This window comes from Arachis duranensis, chromosome 2, assembly GCF_000817695.3.
Source record: "Arachis duranensis cultivar V14167 chromosome 2, aradu.V14167.gnm2.J7QH, whole genome shotgun sequence".
Taxonomy (NCBI): domain Eukaryota; kingdom Viridiplantae; phylum Streptophyta; class Magnoliopsida; order Fabales; family Fabaceae; genus Arachis; species Arachis duranensis.
The window spans coordinates 36,752,419-36,763,352 of NC_029773.3; positions in this window are offsets into that span (position 1 = coordinate 36,752,419).

The following is a 10,934-nucleotide window of genomic DNA, read 5'->3' on the forward strand; positions in this document are numbered from 1 at the left end:
CATACATCAAACAACTCAATCTCCAAGATCCCTTGTTGAGGCATGGCATAACTGTGAGGCAGATTGCCAGATCTTTGGCAACTGTCACAATTAAGTACAAACACTCGGGAATCTTTATAGAGAGTAGGCCAGTAGAAGCCGCATTAGAGGACTCTTGTGGCTGTTCGCTCACTTCTAAAATGTCCTCCATACTGTGATCCATGGCAGTGCCAGAGGATCTTCTATGCTTCTTCTTTAGGCACACATATACGGATTACTCCATCTGCACATCTCTTGAAGAGATATGGTTCATCCCAAAGATAGTATTTTGCATCTGTGATCAATTTCTTTGATTGCTGCCTACTGTACTCTTTGGGTATGAACCTCACTGCCTTGTAGTTTGCAATGTCTGCAAACCATAGCACTTCCTGGATGGCAAAGAGTTACTCATCCGGAAAGTTTTCAGAGATCTCAGTAAGAGGGAGGGACACCCCTTCTATTGGTTCTATTCGGGACAGGTGATCTGCTACTTGATTCTCTGTCCCTTTTCTATCTCTTATTTCTATATCAAACTCTTGCAGAAGCAACACCCATCTTATGAGTCTGGGTTTTGAATCCTGCTTTGTGAGTAGATATTTAAGAGCAGCATGATCAGTGTACACAATCACTTTTGATCCTACTAAATAGGATCTAAACTTTTCAATGGCATAAACCACTGCAAGTAACTCTTTTTTTGTGGTTGTGTAATTCTTCTATGCGTCATTTAAAACACGACTGGCATAGTAAATGACATGTAGAAGCTTATCATGCCTTTGTCCCAACACTGCACCAATGGCATGGTCACTGGCATCACACATTAATTCAAATGGTAATGTCCAGTCTGGTGCAGAGATGACTAGTGCTGTCACCAGCTTAGCTTTCAGAGTCTCAAACACCTGCAGACACTCCTGATCAAAGATAAATGGCGTGTCAGCAGCTAGCAGATTACTTAGAGGTTTGGTGATTTTTGAAAAATCCTTTATAAACCTCCAATAGAATCCTGCATGCCCCAGAAAGCTTCTGATTGCCTTAACATTGGCTGGTGGTAGTAATTTTTCAATTACCTTTACCTTAGCTTGATCCACTTCTATTCCCTTGTTCGAAATTTTGTGTCCAAGGACAACTCCTTCAGTCACCACAAAGTGACATTTCTCCCAGTTTAAAACCAGGTTAGTCTCTTGACACCTCTTTAGAACAAGTACTAGATGGTCAAGACAGGAGCTGAATGAGTCTCCAAATACTGAGAAGTTATCCATGAAGACTTCCAAAAATTTTTCCACCATATCAGAGAAAATTGAGAGCATGCACCTTTGAAAGGTTGCAAGTGCATTGCACAGACCAAATGGCATCATTCTGTATGCAAATACTCCAGATGGACATGTGAATGCTATTTTCTCTTGATCCTGGGGATCTACTGCAATTTGATTATAACCTGAATATCCATCTAGAAAGCAGTAGTATTCATGACCTGCTAGTCTTTCTAGCATCTGGTCTATGAATGGTAAAGGAAAATGATCCTTTTCTGGTAGCTGTATTGAGCCTTCTGTAATCAATACACATACGCTACCCTGTAATTGTTCTTGTAGGAACCAGTTCATTTTTTTCATTATGGACCACTGTCATGCCGCCTTTCTTAGGGACGACTTGGACAGGGCTTACCCAGGGGCTATCAGAAATAGAATAAATAATCCCAGCCTCTAGTAATTTAGTGACCTCCTTCTGCACCACCTCCTTCATGGCTGGATTCAACCGCCTTTGTGGTTGAACTACTGGCTTAGCGTCACCCTCCAATAAAATCTTGTGCATGCATCTGGCTGGGCTAATGCCCTTAAGATCACTGATGGACCTCCCAAGAGCTGTCTTGTGTGTCTTTAGCACTTGAATTAGTGCTTCCTCTTCCTGTGACTCTAAGGTAGAGCTTATGATTACAGGAAAGGTATTACCTTCTCCCAGAAATGCATATTTCAGGGATGATGGTAATGGTTTGAGCTCGGGTTTGGGAGGTTTCTCCTCTTCCTGAGGGATTTTCAGAGGTTCTATTATTCTCTCTGATTCCTCCAGATCAGGCTGAACATCTTTATAGATATCCTCTAGCTCTGAATCGAGACTCTCAGCCATATCGACTTCCTTTACCAGAGAGTCAATAATATCAACGCTCATGCAGTCATTTTGGGTGTCTGGATACTGCATGGCTTTGACAACATTCAACTTGAACTCATCCTCATTAACTCTCAGGGTTATTTCCCCTTTTTGAACATCAATAAGGGTTCGGCCAGTTGCTAGGAAAGGTCTACCTAGAATGAGAGTTGCACTCTTATGCTCCTCCATTTCCAGCACCACAAAGTCAGTGGGAAAGGCAAATGGCCCAACCTTGACAATCATGTCTTCAATCACGCCTGATGGGTATTTAATGGAGCCATCAGCAAGTTAGAGACATATCCGGGTTGGTTTAACTTCATCAGTCAACCCAAACTTTTTGATAGTAGCTGCAGGTATTAGGTTAATATTTGCCCCAAGATCACATAGAGCTTGCTTGATACAAGTACCTTCTAATGTGCATGGTATCATAAAGCTTCCCAGATCTTTAAGCTTCTCAGGTAAGCTTTTCAGAATGACTGCACTGCATTCTTCAGTGAGGTAAACTTTTTCAGTTTCCCTCCAATCCTTCTTATGACTTAAGATCTCTTTCATGAACTTAGCATAAGAGGATATTTGCTCAAGTGCCTCTACAAACAAAATCTTTATTTCAAGAGTCCTGAGATAGTCTGCAAAGTGGGAAAATTGCTTATCCTGTTCCGCTTGGCAGAGTTTCTGAGGATAAGGCATTTTGGCTTTGTATTCCTCAACCTTAGTTGCTGCAGGTTTATTGCCTACAGATGTGGTTTGAGGAACCTTTTTAGATGGGTTATTATCAGCACTTGTATGTGTCTGATCCCCCACTGGCATTTGAATGCCAAGGGTGGAAGCTGGAGTGGCGTTAGACACCAACTCCTTACTTGTTTCTGGCGTCTGAACGCCAGAACTGTGCTCCCTTTGGGCGTTCACCACTAAATCTTGCTTGTTTCTGGCGTTGAACGCCAGAACTGAGCATGGTTTGGGCGTTCAACGCCATCTTTCCACCCATTCTCTGGCGTTTGAGTGCCAGAGTTATTCCTCTCTGGGCTCTTACTGTCCTTAGAGGGATTTTGGTTAGTTTGCTTATTTCTTGGCTTCCTGCTATCTTGAAGTGAGGTTTTTAATGTTTTTCCACTTCTTAATTGAATTGCTTGGCACTCTTCTGTTATTTGTTTTGATAACTGCTGTTCTGTTTGCTTCAACTGTACTTCCATATTCATATTAGCCATTCTTGTTTCTTGTAGTATTTTCTTGAATTTGGCTAGCTGTTTTGTTAGAAAATCCAGTTGCTGATTGAATTCAGTAACTTGTTCTGTAGGACTCAGTTCAGCAGTTACTGTTTTAACCTCTTTTTTTATGGAAGGTTCACTGCTTAGGTACAGATGCTGATTTCTGGCAACTGTATCAATGAGCTCTTGAACTTCTTCTATTGTCTTTCTCATGTGTAAGATCCACCAGCTGAGTGGTCTAGAGAAATCTGAGCTCTTTCTGTAAGCCCATAGTAGAAGATGTCTAACTGCACCCACTCTGAAAATATTTCAGAGGGGCATTTTCTTAGTATCTCTCTGTATCTTTCCCATGCATCATAAAGGGATTCATTATCTCCTTGTTTGAAGCCTTGGATGCTTAGCCTTAGTTGTGTCATCCGTTTTGGAGGAAAATAGTGATTCAGGAATTTTTCTGACAGCTATTTCCATGTCCTTATGCTGTCCTTAGGTTGGTTATTTAACCACCTCTTAGCTTGGTCCTTTACAGCAAATGGAAACAGTAATAATCTGTAGACATCCTGATCTACTTCCTTATCATGTACCGTGTCAGCAAGTTGTAAAAATTGTGCCAGAAACTCTGTAGGTTCTTCTTGTGGAAGACCGGAATAATGGCAACTTTGCTGCACCATGATGATGAGCTGAGGATTCAACTCAAAACTATTGACTCCGATAGAGGGTATACAGATACTACTCCCATATGAAGCAGTAGTGGGGTTAGCATATGACCCCAGAGTCCTTCTGGACTGTTCATTTCCATTTAGGTCCATGATGGAGAAAGGGAGATGACTTGGATCTATTTTATTTATTAAAAATTTCGAAAAAATAAAATAAAATAAAGACGACAATAAAAATAAATAAAAATAAAAATAAAATAAAAAAAGAATTTAAAAATATTTTATGAAGATTTTCGAAAAAGTGAGGAGAGAGAAAGTGGTTAGGATATTTTGAAAAAGATAAGAAACAAGCAAAAAGTTAATTAGTTAGTTGAGAAATTAAAATTAATTACTTGACTAACAAGAAACTAAAAGATATGATTCTAGAATTTAAAGATTGAACCTTTCTTAACAAGAACGTAACAACCTTCAAAATTTTTGAATCAATCACATTACTTGTTAGCTAAATTTTTGAAAATTTAAAATAAAATTAAAAAAAATATTTTGAAAAATATTTTTAAATAATTTTTGAAAATAATAAAAAGAAAAAGAAAAAATTTGATTTTGAAAAAGATTTTGAAAAGATAAGATTTTTTAAAATTGAAATCTTGACTTGACTTACAAGAAACAACTAATTTTTTTTTGAAATTTAAAATCTTAAATGGGATAAGATTTGAAAAATTTTGAAATTGAAATCTGAATTTTAAAAAAAAAAATTCGAAAATATAGCTTAAAAATAGTTAGAAAAGATATTTTTTTGAATTTTGAAATTTTTTTTATGAAAGAGAAAAACACACAAAAGACACAAGACTCAAAATTTTTAGATCTAATGCTCCTTGTTTTCGAAAATTTTAGAGGGAAAACATCAAGGAACACCAAACTTAAAAATTTTAAGATCAAAACACAAAGAAGGCTCAAGAACACCTTGAAGATTCACAAGAACAAAAAGAACAAAAGAAAGAACACCAAACTTAAAATTTTTTGAAAACCACAATAAAATTTTCAAAAATTATAGAAAGATTAACAAGAAAACACCAAACTTAAAGTTTGACACAAGATTAAATCAAGAAAAATTATTTTTGAAAAAGATTTTAAAAAGAAGACATCCAATTACCAAGAACATAAGCCAATGCTCTAGCCAATTGAGCTGTAAGGGTAACACTTGTTTTGAAGAGGGTAATTCCTTTTGGAAGACTAATACTTTGGAAAAGCACGAGAAAAACAAGAAAGGACACAAAATAAGAAAAACTAAAGATCAAATGAGAAAAATAAACAAGAACAACTTGAAGATCAAAGAACACAAATTTGAAAATTTAAAAGGAAAAAAATATAAAATATGCAATTGACACCAAATTTAGAACAAGAAACTAAACTTACGAAAAAAATTAAAAATTAAAAATTGATAAAGAAAAATAATAATTTTGAAAAATTTTTTGAAAAGAAAACAAAGGACTCAGATTTAATGACTCTATAGTATCAATACTCTATTCCTAATCTAAGTAACAAAATAAACTTTTAGTTGTTCAAACTCGAACAATCCCCGGCAATGGCGCCAAAAACTTGGTGCACGAAATTGCAATCACACTTATGCAATCCGCACAACTAACCAGCAAGTGCACTGGGTCGTCCAAGTAATACCTTACGTGAGTAAGGGTCGAATCCCACGGAGATTGTTGGTTTGAAGCAAGCTATGTTTATTTTATAATTCTTAGTCAGGAGATCAATTATAATTATCAGTTTGAATTACAAAAAAAATAAAAGAGCGTGAAATAATTACTTGTTGTGGAATAATGGAGAATATGTTGGAGTTTTGGAGATGCTTTGTCTTCTGAATTCCTGTAATATAATATTCAACTCATGCAAAAGTGCAAAGTTCCTTCCATGGCAAGCTCTATGTAGGGTGTCACCGTTGTCAATGGCTACTTTCCATCCTCTCAGTGAAAATGGTCCAAATGCTTTATCACAGCACGGCTAATCAGCTGTTGGTTCTCGATCATGTCAGAATAGAATCCATTGATTCTTTTGTATTTGTCATCACGCCCAACACTCACGAGTTTGAAGCTCATCACAGTCATCCAATCCCAGAATCCTACTCGGAATACCACAGACAACGTTTAGACTTTCCGGATTCTCATGAATGCTGCCATCAATTCTAGCTTATACCACGAAGATTTTGATTAAGGAATCTAAGAGATATTCATTCAATCTGATGTAGAATAGAGGTGATTGTCAGACACACGTTCATGGATTGAGGAAGGTGATGAGTGTCACGGATCACCACCTTCTCCCTAGTTAAGCGCGAATGAACATCTTAGATAGGAACACACATGTTTGAATGGAGAAACAGAAATAATTGCATTAATTCATCGAGACGCTGCAGAGTTTCTCACCCCCAACAATGGAGTTTAGAGACTCATGCCGTCAAAGAGTATAAAATTCAGATCTAAAAATGTCATGAGATACAAAATAAGTCTCTAAAAGTTGTTTAAATACTAAACTAGTAAGCTAGGTTTACAGAAAATGAATAAACTAAGATAATTGGTGCAGAAATCCACTTATGGGGCCCACTTGGTGTGTGCTGGAGCTGAGACTTAAGCTTCTCACGTGCCTGGGCTGTTTCTGGAGTTGAACGCCAGGTTGTAACGTGTTTTTGGCGTTGAACTCCAACTTGTAACCTGTTTTTGGTGCTGGACGCCAGGCTGCAACATGAAACTGGCGTTGAACGCCAGTTTACATCGTCTATCTTCATGCAAAGTATGGACTATTATATATTGATGGAAAGCCCTAGATGTCTACTTTCCAACCCAATTGAGAGCGCGCCAATTGGACTCCTGTAGCTCCAAAACATCAATTCCGAGTGCAGGGAGGTCAGAATCCAACAGCATCAGCAGTCCTTTTTCAGCCTAAATTAGATTTTTGCTCAACTCCCTCAATTTCAGCCAGAAAATACTTGAAATCACAGAAAAACACACAAACTCATAGTAAAGTCCAGAAATATAATTTTTGCTTAAAAACTAATAAAATTCTATTAAAAACTAATTAAAACAGGCTAAAATCTACATGAAATTACCCCCAAAAAGCATATAAAATATCTGCTCATCAGTTAGTAAAGCAAATGTAGGTGAAAAATTTTTCGAAGGTTATCAAGTTTCATACAAAGTTCTACTGATATGGTTTGAGGCCATGTGTCACAAGGAGTCTTCAATAACCATTCATTTTAAAACCATGCCTGCGTATCAGGGGGATGACTTTATAACTGATATGGTATTACATTGAGTCTTCTGGATTTATTACCCCTTGCAATAGAGCATTTAAACATTACAAACCAGTTGTTCAGGTAGATGGGACTCACTTGTATGAAAAATATAAGGTTTGTCTATTGGTTGCAGTTTTCCAAGATGATAACAACAATATCATGCACATTGCATTTGCCATTGTGGAGGGAGAAAATTTTGATGCGTGGCAATTTTTTGTTAGTAACTTGCGCTAACATGTGGTGACACGCGATTGTGTGGGCCTTATCTCTAATCAACATGACTCCATTAATTTAGCTGTTGCTCGTAGTAACAGAGCTTGGTCGCCTCCTAGAGCTTTCCACATATTTCGTATCAAGAATATATAGTCAAACTTCTTGAGCAAGTTCAAGGCACCGTACCTGCAGAGCTTATCATCAACACAAGTTTGGTTAAATATATTGAAGTTTGTTATTGTTAAAGTTATCATTATTATGCATGTCATTTATACTTGGTGTTTATACTTTTTTTTTATCGCAGGATATTCGAGGATGGTTTGCAAATACGAGATGCATTATTGGCATTTACGCGAATGGAGTAAGGCTTACACTAACTGGTTGGACCGAATCCTAAGTGAACAGTATACTTTGGTATTCGATGGTGGATACTGATGGAGTCATATGACCATGAATCTAGTGGAGTGCATCAATTCAGTCTTGAAAGAGGCGTATAATTTCTTAGTCACTAAACTTGTCAAGACAATAATTTATAGGCTTAATGAGTTATTCACGAGGAAAAGAGCCAAGGATGAGGCTCACATTAATGCTGGACATGTTTTTTGTGAGCTTGTGACCTCCGAATTACATGCAAATCAGGGTGCATTGGGAAACATCTAGGTTAATTATTTCAACAAACATAATGAGGTCTTTGAAGTGCATCTACCTAGTGGAGTGGAGTATGCAGTTGACCTATGTCGATAACGTTGTAACTGTGGTGAATTCCAGGTGGACTGGATTCTATGTCGACATGTATTTACTTGTTATGTAAATCAGCGACTAGATTGGCAAGTATACGTGCAGGAAAAGGAATGGAACAGAAGCCTAATAAATCAAAATTTTCTACCATTCAAAGCTAAGTAGAGTTTGGACATCCCAATCCTTAAGCCAAAGTAGGCAGATAAATTTATTTGGAAGAAAGCTAGAGATTAAAATTTTTAGGTCAAATTTGTCTATCATGAAATTAAAATCCTGCACATAAATCAATCACATAATTTCATCATAGATTAAGAGGAGGAAGAGAGTATTTGGAAGGAGTTATGAAAAATCAAAGCACCTCCAAGAATTCTGAACTTCACTTGGAGATTTTTTCATAACTTGCTGCCAACAAAGAAGAGCTTGAGTGAAGTGGGATGAACTGCTCACCAATCTGCAGTAGATGTTGGAAGGAGGAAGAGACTGAAGTGCACATCTTCAGGCACTGCAAATTTGCCAAGATATTCTAGTTCACATCCCCTTCACGTTGAGAACCGAGGCTAGAGGAGACAAACCTAAAAGAATAGATTGTGAGCACAATTAAAAGTCTCTAAAGAGGGGATTATTTTCTACCTTGTTAAATTAGCTATGGAGGGCGAGAAATTCCCTGATTTTCGAAGAAATGAAGTTGCCTATTGAAAAAGAATTAGAGAAAGTTGTGGAGGTGAGAAATTCCATGATTTTTGATGAAAAGATGTTGCTCATTAAAGAAGAATTAGAGAAAGAAAGAATCCTCTTTGATGAATCGTTCTTAACACTAATGAAACTGGGTGGAACGGAAGTATGACCCCTTTTTCTACATGAGTTCTGGTGATACTTTGACCAAGGTCACCTATACTACAACTTGAGGACACACCTCCTAGACTGTGAATTTCCTGGGACTAATTAGGATATGTGACATAAAATCCGGTTAGCTTTAGGTAATTGAGGTTTTTTGTGGCGCCAAACTAGTTTTTTGAACATCACCCTCTAATTCGTATTGAATGACCACTGTCCCTGGCATTTGATAAAGATATGAGGAGATTAAATTGCTAAAAAATTAGGGTTTAATCACTTACAGTTTACCATAGAATAAATCATTCATTGTTAAAGTAGTTAGTAAGAAGTATTGATCCGGAAAGATAAACATCTTCGAGACCTTTTATCGCCTTCTTTGTTATTCTATCATATGCATTTACACCAACAATGTAACACCCAGTTACCTTAAGCCTTACCTCTAACCGTAAAGCAAAGGATAACAAAGTGCCACGACAGTTCTAAAACTTATAATATATAATCTATATCCAAGATTAGTGCCCACTTTGGGCCAAAACCATTAAGGTTAGTGCCCGGTTTTTTATTCTAAATTATTTTTGTCCTTCCACAACAATAAATTTAATTTTTCCAAAATCTCATTTTCTAAAATACGCAGTACCAGGCATACTAGAGCCGGTACTGCCGGCATAAGCTCTGGAACGTATTTTTACAAAAATTTTCTGCAATAGATACATTTTCCAACTCAGAAAAATTTGTTGAAATCAAATTTCACCTTTTTATTTTCAAAATATCATTTTTATATTTTTAAACCTATTTCAGATGATTAAATTATTATTTTATTAAAGCGGTTAAGCCGGTTCTTACATTTTCCCCTCTAAATAAAATTTTTGCCCTCGAAAATTCGAATCGCATGATATATTGATGACTTGCATCATTTACCTCTTTTTCTTATCTAAAATGACCATAAAAAGAGCATAATCTCATTGAATCAATGCGATTTCATGAACCAAATGATAAATATTATGGTACATTGCTTTGAAATGGGTTTGTGTTGAATTTTAGGTGAAAAGAGCAACAAAAAAGGAAGAAAACAACAAATAAGGCTGGGCGTGTGAAGCTGGGAGTGCCACTTGGAACAAACACCATGAAATTGTATAGGCGTGGCACGCCAGCATCAGGGCGTGGCACGCCAGTTGCACTTTCCAGATAAGAGTTCTTAAAACTTTAACAAGGGCGTGGCACGCCAGGAGCCAGGTGTGGCATGCCAGTTACATTTTCCAGATAGCAAGATTAAAGGCCATAAAGGGGGTGTGGCACGCCAGGCTGGGCGTGGCACACCAACCCCATCATACAACAAGGACGTGCCACTTGAACTTGTGGGCGTGGCACGCCAGTTCACCAATCCAAAAGGGGACACACACTGGGTGTGCCACTTGGTATTGAAGGCGTGGCACGCCAACTCTAACCCAACACTTGGGCGTGTCACTTGAGGACCTAGGCGTGGCACGCCAGGCTTGAAGGAGTCACATCAATATGGGCGTGCCACTTGAACACCAAGGCGTCGTACGCCAATACATGTTTCCAGAGGAGGAGGTGAAGATCCAAACACTTGGGTGTGCCACTTGGTATCGAAGGCGTGGCATGCGAGCTATTATTCATGACTTGGGCATGCCACTTTAGTCTCAGGCGTGGCACGCCAACTTCAGAAAACAAAGAAGAAGAAGACTGGGCATGCTACTTGAGCTTCAAGGCGTAGCACGCCAAGAGTAGAAGACCATGGGCGTGCCACTTGAATGTTGGGCATGGCACACCAGCCACTGGAACAAGTAACCATGCATACAACACCATGGGCGTGGCACG